Below are 10,634 nucleotides of genomic sequence, written 5' to 3'. Positions count from 1 at the left end.
TTATTTAGAAAATTCTGGATTTTATGCTGTAGAATCACAGTGATGCTGTAATCAACAATATACATTTAAGCCAAAGATTAGACTCTAAATGAGTTTAGCGATTCAGGTTAAATGATGATGATGTCAAAACATAACCAACACCACCTGATCAACTTTCTCTTTGCATATCTGGCAGTTATAACTCAGATACAACAACCAAACAAAAACTAAAGTTAAATATGTAAGGGTCACGAGCCCAACTAAAACAAACACCAATCACCACAATGGTGACTTAAAATTGTGCTTGTTCTTCTTCAGTGATTCTGCTTGTTAACATCAGGTGTCTTCAATAATGGTAAATCATCACTCAATGAATCACTTAACCCTTTCACACGTAAGTTTAAAATATTCTGGCTGACCCCCCAGCGTGAGTTTTTCAAGGCGACCGTTATTTAGAATGTGTCCCTTTATGGTTTCCATGGTGACGCGTCATTGCTTGTCATGTGAAACACTGCAGCAACAACGGAGCTGAATGAATGATGCTCTGCTTTTATGTCATTTTCCCTTTTTTATTCAAAATATTCACACATTTGTTAGATATGGCATGAAATATCTGATATTCCGATTGTCAAATATATGCAAGTGGAAGTGTTTTGTTGTTTAAACACCTTTATAACGATCGCGTTAGTTGAGCTGTATGCGCGATGGGCGCCGCCATGTTAGTTTGTGCCGCAGATGCAGTTCAGAGAATCGGATCTGTTGGATTTACAACAAGTGAATTCATCCACTTCTCCCGAAATACATAAAAGTAAGTGGCTGGTGAACTGGGAGACGAATAGAGTAAACTTTAAAGTTACTTACACAATGTGTATTTGATATGAATAAAACGTGTCTAATTATAATGGAATGGATTATTATTGCCTCTTCCTTTGACATCAGTGTGTATTTTACAAACTCTAAATGTATTGTTTTTTTAGCACTTATATGTCTGAAACCTAAAATAAACATTATGTGGTTGAAAACACTGAAAAGTTGTGATATATGACAGCTCTGAGCGCGCCTGTCTCTGTCTCAGCGCCAGCCGATGCGTGAAAGCACATTTGAATTTAGCAGTTGATCACGTGATGCACTGACCGTTCTAATCACACTGGTGTGATCGTACGCTCCAGGGACCAGCCTAGACTGATCACACCGGTGTGATCGTACGTGCGAAAGGGTTAATTATCTCTTGAGTGTTAATTTAACACTCATATTTTAACACTTTAACACTCTTGAGTCTGGACCATATAAACTCCCATGAGAGTTCATTTAACACTGGAGTTTTTGCTGTGGAAGTTTAAAGCAGTAGATAAACAGACAGACATAACTCACACACACACACACACACACACACTCACTCACTCACTCACACAATGCCAATAATTCAAATGGTGGAGTATGGAATGAAGATGTGATTAAAATTATACCTAATCATACACTGTAAATGGTAGAAGCACGTTATCCCTACTGTAAGAAATTGTTTAGAAAACAAATTACTCTGTCAAATATATTTATGAATCAGTATAACCTATTTTATTATTTAATTAGGAGAAATACATATTTTACAGCCTAATATAACTAAATATAACTAGCTGTGGTTGTACTATCTTTTAATCCATATAAAACAGCGCTTAATTTTGCAAAGTACGTTTTGGTGCTACTGCTATCATTACGTTAGTAATTCATTAAGTTAACTATAAAGTGTCGCTATGTTGTGAGAAGGTACTCCTTTGCAGAGATCCCAACCCTAACTAAGCATTTGTGCACAGTACAATGAACTACAAATAACAGCGCCACTTGCTCTTTCCTGTACATGTCTCTATCATATTCGTTTTCTATCATGTTCTTATTCTTCTGAACAGTTTGTTCAGTTGTACCCTAACCGATGAAAAGAAGATGTGATCACTGATGTAGTGTAGCTTTTTCTCAACAAACAGAAAAGAAGTCGTGACATCCCATTGCCAGATGTTCTCCAGTCCTAAAAGTAAAACAAAAAACACAAACAATCTGTTTTTAAAAGATCTTTTAGAAAGGCATGGTCTCTTTTGAGCCTTTGCCAGTGATGCTTGATTTCTTTCAAGACAACATACTCTGAAATACTTCCCATCCCATACATGAAAAAAATACATGACATGTTGGTGATATCATATTTTATATATATTAAAATATTCTTACATAGGCTATATAAAATAAAATGACACAACCCTGTCTCTTTTTGTTAAATTTCAGTTTTATTGTTCAATAATAGCCATTATAAAAGTATAAGTAGCCTAAAGGTATAAGAAGCTACAAGTCAAGAAATAAAGTAAGTTAAACGATTCAGTCAAACATAAGTCAGCAGGCTACAACATTAAAGATAAATAGCCTAACTAATTTATATAAAGTTATGAAACTAAACTTTGCTCTCAGCCAAAACGATTTGCCAGGGAACAAATTATAGATGAATGAGATCAAAGATCGCCCGTTAGATATACCACTAGACTAGAGACATCAGCCAGCGGCAAACGTCAGAAGGACTATAGCCGAGGTAAGGCTGTTCCCATAGACAGTATATAAACTGGACACAGCGACCCCATAGGTTTCAACAGAGAAAAGTGAAGCAAATTAGAAGCACTCACTTCCTGATGGCTGAGCGTACTGTGCAGACTCAAACTGAGCTTGACGACGTAGATGTGACGTGAGCAACCCGTCTGTCTTCTAGTACCTGTGCCAAGAGAAATCTGAATCATTCCCTTCCGAATCTTGCAGAGACGGAGAGCGTGAGTAGGAGGTGTCCATGAGCTAGGAGCAGGAGCAACTTTATGATTCTCTATGGGCTTCTCCCTTGACTTTATCGGACTTTATGCCTCCACGTCCCCCCGATTGACTGCGAGCTTCTCCTCCTGTCTATACGGTAATTTCCTGAGAGTCGCGTGGTTATGACACAATCGTTAGCCTGTTTTTACAAAAACTGCTTCTACGGGGCCATAACGTAAGATACAAGGTAATGGAGCCTTTTATACATTGTCGTGTTTCTTTAGAAATAAACAATGGACAAATGGAGTAAAGTTATTCACTGTCAAATTGACACCAAAATGAATGGGAGTCAATGGAATGCTAACAGCAGGTGATGGCTTGATAGCCAATGGCAGCCCCCGGGGGTGGTACGCTATTCGAGAGCTCGATTACCCCCCTGGCTGTTCCAGGCGGAGTACATGAGCGCTGAGCGCCCGGTGATCACCTGGATCTCATCAAAATTTTAAATAGGCGCTATCTGTATATATAAACAACATATTTGAGTTTCAAACAACTACATTATCGACTGAAAAACTCTTAAAACTACATTTCGTGACACAATAACAGTAGTATTTTTAAATTTCACGTCTTTCTCCTCTGCTATTGACGCAACTTGAGATTTTAAATATTAGCTATAGAATATATACAATTTACATACAATATACAATTTAATTTAATCTTACCTTGCATATAGCAGCGGGATTTAGCATTCTACATAAAGCTACCACATAATAACACTAAAACAGCTCACGTTAGCTACAAGTTATCGCGAGAACAGATTTAGATCAGGCATCCTACTGGCATACTAATGGGGTCCTAAGCTCGGACTCATCTCTTCAATAGGACTCATTTGTTCAACTATTTGGGCCCTGTCCCAAATGGCACACTTCATGTGGACTTTCGGTCTTATGGACTTAAATTGCGTGTGCTCGCTGAGTCTACGAGTCCGTAGGCTGTCCCAATCAGCATTTTAACGCTCTGAAGTGTACTCAGCAGCGCCCCATTTGTACCCTTGAAGCGGTCTTCCGCGAGGCCCACATAGATGCAGGCTCCACACACTTTAACTACCCAGGAATCCTTGCGAAAGGCCAATCAGACAACGGATGGGAGGAGATTTCGCTCAAGGACAATTGTTGACATGGCTGAGAAGAAAATATTACGGTTTTTATGACCTAGATGTACATTTTATATGTTATACAAACATTATGGTCATCAACCAGTGGTTGATGTCTCAAACATAATAATAGCGCGTTGAATAATACGATCGCATATGATTCATTAAATAAATAGAACCGAATGTCAGGGCTTTACTGAGTCATATCATATGTAAACATAGTATGAATATTGAAACCTATAAATTAATCTGAAACTCATGCACATTTTCATTATGTGTTAAAATTGTAATTAGTTCAAATGAAACATTATGTATTATTATGTACAACTGTATAAATCATTTAAATAAGCATGATGTATCTATTGTCTAATGCCCAGGTTGTCAGAATGAGAGTCGTAGATCCAAATGCAAGCAAACAGTTTATTGAAGGCAGGTTGAACAGATGAAACTCAAAACACACCGTATAGCAGGCGGGCGACCAGGATATAACTACAGCGCAGAGGATGAGTGATATGAATGATCTGGGTGGATGCCAACCGGGAACTGGACGGAAGAGAACTCCACACGATCTCCCGAAGTCTGGGAACACAGACGAGATCGAGGAAAACTCCGTAAGGAACTCAGGCATCGGGACTGGGTAAGAGAGCATAAACAAGAGTGACGAACCGACACCAGACAATGATCACTCCTGCTAGATATAGGCAGCTAACAACAGAATAACTATCTGCATCTGCGGGCTGATTAACTAATCAGCTAGTTACTAAGCAACAAACAAGACATACTCAGATCCCACACCCATAACGACCAACAGAAACACAAAATGAACACACGGATCGATGAACCGTGACAGTACCCCCTCCCCTAAGAGTGCCTCCTGGCACTCCCAGGAGAGCCTACCTGGCGATTGTAAGGGAGTGATCCAGTATGTCCCTAGCAGGAACCCAAGTTCTCTCCTCTGGACCGTAACCCTCCCAGTCCACCAAGTACTGAAATCCATGTCCCCTCCTTCTCGAGTCCAGAATACGATTGACCGAATAGGTGGGTTCCCCATCTACGAGTCGCGGCGGAGGGGGAACCGGGGCTGGCGGATTAATGTGTGAATGAAACACGGGCTTTAATTTGGAAACATGAAAAACGGGATGAATTCTCCTGTACGCGGGAGGGAGTTTGAGGCGGACTGCCACCGGACTAAGAATCTTGGCGACAGTGAATGGGCCAATGAATTTGGGAGCTAATTTGTTACATACGGAGCGGAGAGGAATGTTCTTGGAGGAAAGCCACACTTTTTGACCCACGACGTAGACGGGAGGCTTCGACCGGTGGCGATCAGCCTGAGCCTTCGTGTGCGCTCCCACTTGGAGGAGAGTCTCGCGGGCTCTACTCCAAGTGTGGTGGCACCTCTGGACGAACGCGTGAGCGGAGGGGACCACGACTTCGGATTCCAGACTGGGAAAAATAGGTGGCTGGTACCCTACGCTACACTCAAATGGAGATAGGCCCGTGGATGACACTGGTAAGGAGTTATGTGCGTACTCAACCCATGAGAGCTTCTGGCTCCAGGAGGAAGGATTCTGAGAAACCAAACATTGCAACACTCTCTCTAAGTCTTGGTTGGCACGCTCGGTCTGACCGTTGCTCTGAGGATGAAAACCAGAAGAAAGACTGACACTCGCCCCCAACAACCGACAAAACTCTCTCCAAAATTTGGAAATAAATTGGGGACCCCTGTCAGAGACCATGTCCATCGGGAGGCCATGTAAACGAAAGATGTGATCCACGACAGCAACCACTGTCTCCTTGGCAGACTGTGCCACGACGGTCAAAACGACCGTATTGCCCTGGGAGGGCGGGAGGGCAGTAACAAAATCTAGCGCGATGTGGGACCAGGGTATTCTCTGAGAAAAAAATTTGAGATAAAGCATCGGGTTTGATGTTCTTAGAACCCGGATGATACGATAGTAAAAAGTCAAAACGACCGAAAAAAAGTGCCCACCGAGCCTGCCTGGAGTTGAGTCGTTTAGCAGATCTGATATATTCAAGGTTCTTATGATCGGTCCAGACGATAAAAGGTACCCCCGAACCCTCTAGCCAATGGCGCCACTCTTCCAACGCTAGCTTGACTGCCAGTAACTCTCTGTTACCAATGTCATAATTACACTCAGCAGACAATAAACGATGAGAAAAAAAACGCGCAAGGGTGCATCTTATCATCCGTGGGTGAGCGCTGGGAAAGAACCGCTCCTACCCCCACCTCTGATGCGTCGACCTCCACCACAAACTGACGTGATGGATCAGGGGCTACAAGAATGGGAGCTGAAACGAAGCGGCTCTTGAGGTTGGTAAATGCCCAAAAGGCATGACCAAATATTCAAAGTGCCCCCTGGGGGTGTTAAAAGCAGTTTTCCATTCATCACCCTTCCTTATGCAAACCAAATGATAAGCATTACGTAAGTCCAATTTTGTGAAGACGGATGCTCCCTGCAACCGCTCGAAGGCTGAAGACATCAACGGCAAAGGATAAGTATTCTTTACCGTGATGTTGTTCAACCCTCGGTAGTCAATACACGGTCGCAGAGAACCATCCTTCTTCCCCACAAAAAAGAACCCTGCCCCCGCTGGAGAAGAGGAAGGGCGAATGAACCCGGACGCCAGAGAATCAGAAATGTATTTCTCCATGGCCTCCCTTTCTGGAGCAGAAAGTGAGTATAACTTGCCTTTGGGCGGAGACATACCTGGCAGTAAATCTATAGCACAGTCATAGGGACGATGCGGAGGGAGAGAAGCAGCCCGAGACTTACTGAACACCTCCTTCAGGTCAAGATACTCAGTTCATCCTGAAACACAGAACAAGACACAGAAGAACACGCAGGCATTAAACAAGAAGCATGACAAAATTCACTCCAGGAGAGAACAGAATTCCCGCCCCAGTTAATATGCGGGTTATGGAGTGCCAGCCAGGGATGACCAAGCACCACAGGAGTAGAAGGAGTGTCAATCAATAGAAAGTCAATGTTCTCTGAATGATTACCAGAAGTGACCAGTCTTAAGGTGACAGTAGAGTGTGTGACGGAGGGTAAAAGTTGACCATTAAGTGCAACCACAGAAATGGGCTTGGAGAGCACCACCACTGGTATCTGGAGTCTGTGTACCAGATCAATATCCAAAAAAATACCTGAATCTACTAGGGCCTCACAGTCGAATTTCTGAGTCTGGAGTCTTAAACTTACTGGAAGATGAGTAGCAGAAAAAGAGGATTCAGTCCGTGCAATCCCACCCGTTAGTAACCTTTTACTGGCCACTGCAGTGCAATGTGACCGGCCTTTCCACAATACAAACATAATCCCCACTTTCTCCTCCTCTGTTACTCCTGTGATGATAAACGAGACCTGCCCAGTTGCATGGGCTCCGGATCAGGAAGAAATGTTGTAGTGTCGTCGGGAGAATTAAAAGTAGGATTAGTTGTAGATGTAACGTTGGTACTGACTCGCTGTGACCGACGACCTCGTCGACGTAGTCTGGTATCCACTTGAACCGCCAGATCAATTAATTTATCCACCCACGCGGGTAATTCCAAGACGAAAATCTCGTCCATTAACCGTGACACAGGTGGCATGCATAATATCAAAATACAGAACTGTAAAATTCGTCGGACACACACGTCGGAGTGCAAAAATGTGATTTCTCCTGTCCAACAACAACCAGGCCGTTATTTCCGGCGTGACGATCGAGTCTGTCCCAAAAATACCTCTCAATGCGCCCTCGTGGACTCGCGCCAAGGGCCCTATAGGTCTGCACTACATGACGTCACCAAAGTGTGGAAGTCCACAAGAAAATGTATTCATTTAATTTTGTTTTTATTTGGCACTGTCAAATTTCAACATTTCTTTCATTGATATCATGCACCAAATGAAGTGCTTTGGCACCTATGGCAAATAAAAACCTCACTGTATAATATAGTACAAGACCTCATCGAAAAGTAGTATGTTTTGATCATGAAGAGACTATCAGAGAAATCATTGTGTTACTTAACTTACCTCTGATTGTGAATGTGCCCTTCTAAGGACATATTTTTCATTTTTTTTAGAAACACCATGAGGAACCTTTCCAGATTTTTTCAATTCATACAAGGTTTTAAAGGTCCCGTATTATGCCCCTTTTCACAAGATGTAAAATAAGTCTCTGATGTCCCCAGAGTGTGTATGTGAAGTTTCAGCTCAAAATACCCAACAGATCATTTTTTACAGCATGTTTAAATTGTCATTTTTTGGGGCTCAGAAAAACGCGCTGTTTTAGTGTGTGCCCTTTAAATGCAAATAAGCTGCTGCTGGACGACCCAGGGGGCGGAGCTTCATGAGCTTGCGCTCAGTCTCTCAGGACAATTTCATCTCATGGAATGATGATAATATCAGAAACTCTCAGTAATGGTGTTCATTTTGAGTCGGACAATAATGCCTATGTCAGAGTGCTGTATAGAGATGAAACAGGTATAGTTTAGTAGTTTAATTACGGTTATTATAACGTATTTGTCATCTGCTTGTATGTATCCATTATTTATTAATAGCCTACAAGTCTGCTGTTTCTGATCAGGTCCGAATGATGATCAAACATATACTGATGAGTTTAATAAAGTTTATTGTACATCACACAAAAGATGAAGCGTCAGTTTTACTTCAGAAAATCACCGTAAGAGCTGAGTAAACACAGTAAGTTATAAGAAGTGCGCAAGTACATAAACAAATTGAGGGAGCATTCCTGTGGGTGGAGGTTAGTCAAAAAACTGTTCTACTGACGTCATTAAAGAAGGAAGTAGAGGGATGTAGTCCAAACGGGCCGTTCGATGTAGGCGACTTCTGTTAAATAAAATATCTCGCTTGGCATTGAACTTTGAGCTTTATAATTTTACAGATATTATTTATACTCTAACAACAACATTACACACTAACTAAAGTTTGAAACATGGGATCACGAAGAACGGGACCTTTAAACATTTCCTTATCTATGACAGCCAAAATGACAAATTCAACAAAGATGGGTAGGCTTATTTATATGAATTGTGGATGAGACTCATTATTCTTTTAAAACATCACCATAGCTAATTGGATGTTGAATGCTTCACAAACTATATGTACTGAACCAATTATTTATTGGCCAAAGCTGTGTACAATAGTAAATTGCATAGAAATAGATGTCAGAAAAGAAGTTTCTCAGGTGTGGTGGGTCATGGACATATAATTAAAAAGCTATTAGCTAGTATTGTAATTTAAAGAATATTGTAATTTAAATAATATAATATATATATATATATATATATATATATATATATATATATATATATATATATATATATATATTTTTTTTTTTTTTTTTTAATAATATAAAACAATATATATAAAGTTATCTACCTATCCTAAATACGATCTAGACTGTTTAAATTTGATAAACAAAAACATCTGCCTCAACATATTTCTGTGTAAAACATATTTCTGTTTTTTAAAGCATTCATTGATTAAACTGAAATAGGCCACAGTGAGATATAAAAGCAGTTTTTGGTCTAGACTTTCCCTCAACAGACACTTGCCAATACCCTCGAGATAGATCCAGAGTGGTAATAAATTTCCCACGGGACAGAAAGTCTAATGATTCATCCACCCGGGGTAGAGGGTATGAATCCTGAGCTGATTTAGACCCCTGTAATCAACACAGAATCTGGGTTCTCCACAAGGTTTCTTTACGATCAAGACCAGCGCAGCCCACGGGCTTGATGACGGCTCAATAATTACTTCCTCCAGCATTTGTTTTATCTGGCTTTCAATTATCCGCTTTTTCTCAGGAGAAGTACGGTAAGGTGGCAAATTTACAGGCTTTGCACTACCGCTGTCGATCATGTGCTCTGCCATTGACGTATGGCCCAAGTGACCATCAAACATGCACCAAAAATCTTCCACCAGGGAAAGGAACTGAGCTTTTTGTCCCTGTCCTAAACATGCTTCCTCGACTTTCCCATTTAAGTCAGATTTCTGAACACCCATGAACATCATGCGCCCTACCGCTGTAGTCTCCATCCATTCACTCGCTAGTTCGCATGGTTCTGGCGCAACGGTGTCACATAAGGTTACCGTCCTGGATGGAATATGAATGTTGACTGCAGCTCTTAACATGAAATCCATCCCTAAGATAAGGGGTGAAGCAAGATCAGGGACAATAACAAATATATGGTAAAACCGTTTCCCATGGAATCCAATATTCAACCAAATGATGCCGGTTGGGCTGCAAGTTGCTCTGTTAGCTAACTGAATGGGGGGTGATAACCAAGGGTGAACTTTCTCATAGCTTCCTGGAATGGCAGAAATAATATTAGTCCCAACTGCGGAAAGGGAAGCATCTGTATCAAGAGCTGCGTCAACTGCTCTGTTGTTGAGGTTTACTTTGACAATGAATGGGGTGTTCCAGAATGAAGAAGAAGCCGGGTCTTCCACATGACCCAGGAAGAGTGGCTCAAGTGTGGACACCGGGGAATGTTGGGGCATATTTACCTTCTGGAGAGAGGATTGCCCCTGTGAAATGTCCTCCTCCCCTGAAGTTTCCCTTCTGCTGGTCAAATTTATTTTCCTGCTCACACCTGTTGTTATTGCTCTGGTTCTCACTACTCTGATTACGACCTGCCATTCCATTTCCTGTTTGCAAGTTCTGCTTTGTAACACCCGGGAAAACATCTGCTTGTGGCACA

General features: G+C 41.5%; 1 long non-coding RNA gene across 1 annotated transcript; it reads right to left on the bottom strand.

Annotated features, from left to right (window-relative positions):
* Nucleotides 1–4,313: 4,313 nt before the first annotated feature.
* LOC311083578 lies at nt 4,314–6,706 on the bottom strand. The gene is made up of 2 exons (XR_014606323.1): nt 6,640–6,706; nt 4,314–4,486 (listed from the first exon to the last, which is right to left on the bottom strand). It is a non-coding gene; the product is annotated as an uncharacterized lncRNA (long non-coding RNA).
* Between the last annotated feature and the right edge of the window lie 3,928 nt (nt 6,707–10,634).

The sequence above is a fragment of the Abramis brama genome (assembly GCF_963993115.1).
Source record: "Abramis brama genome assembly, chromosome: 5".
NCBI lineage: Eukaryota > Metazoa > Chordata > Actinopteri > Cypriniformes > Leuciscidae > Abramis > Abramis brama.
The sequence above is the reverse complement of the archived record's forward strand: the minus strand, read 5'-3'. Positions and strand labels throughout refer to the sequence as shown.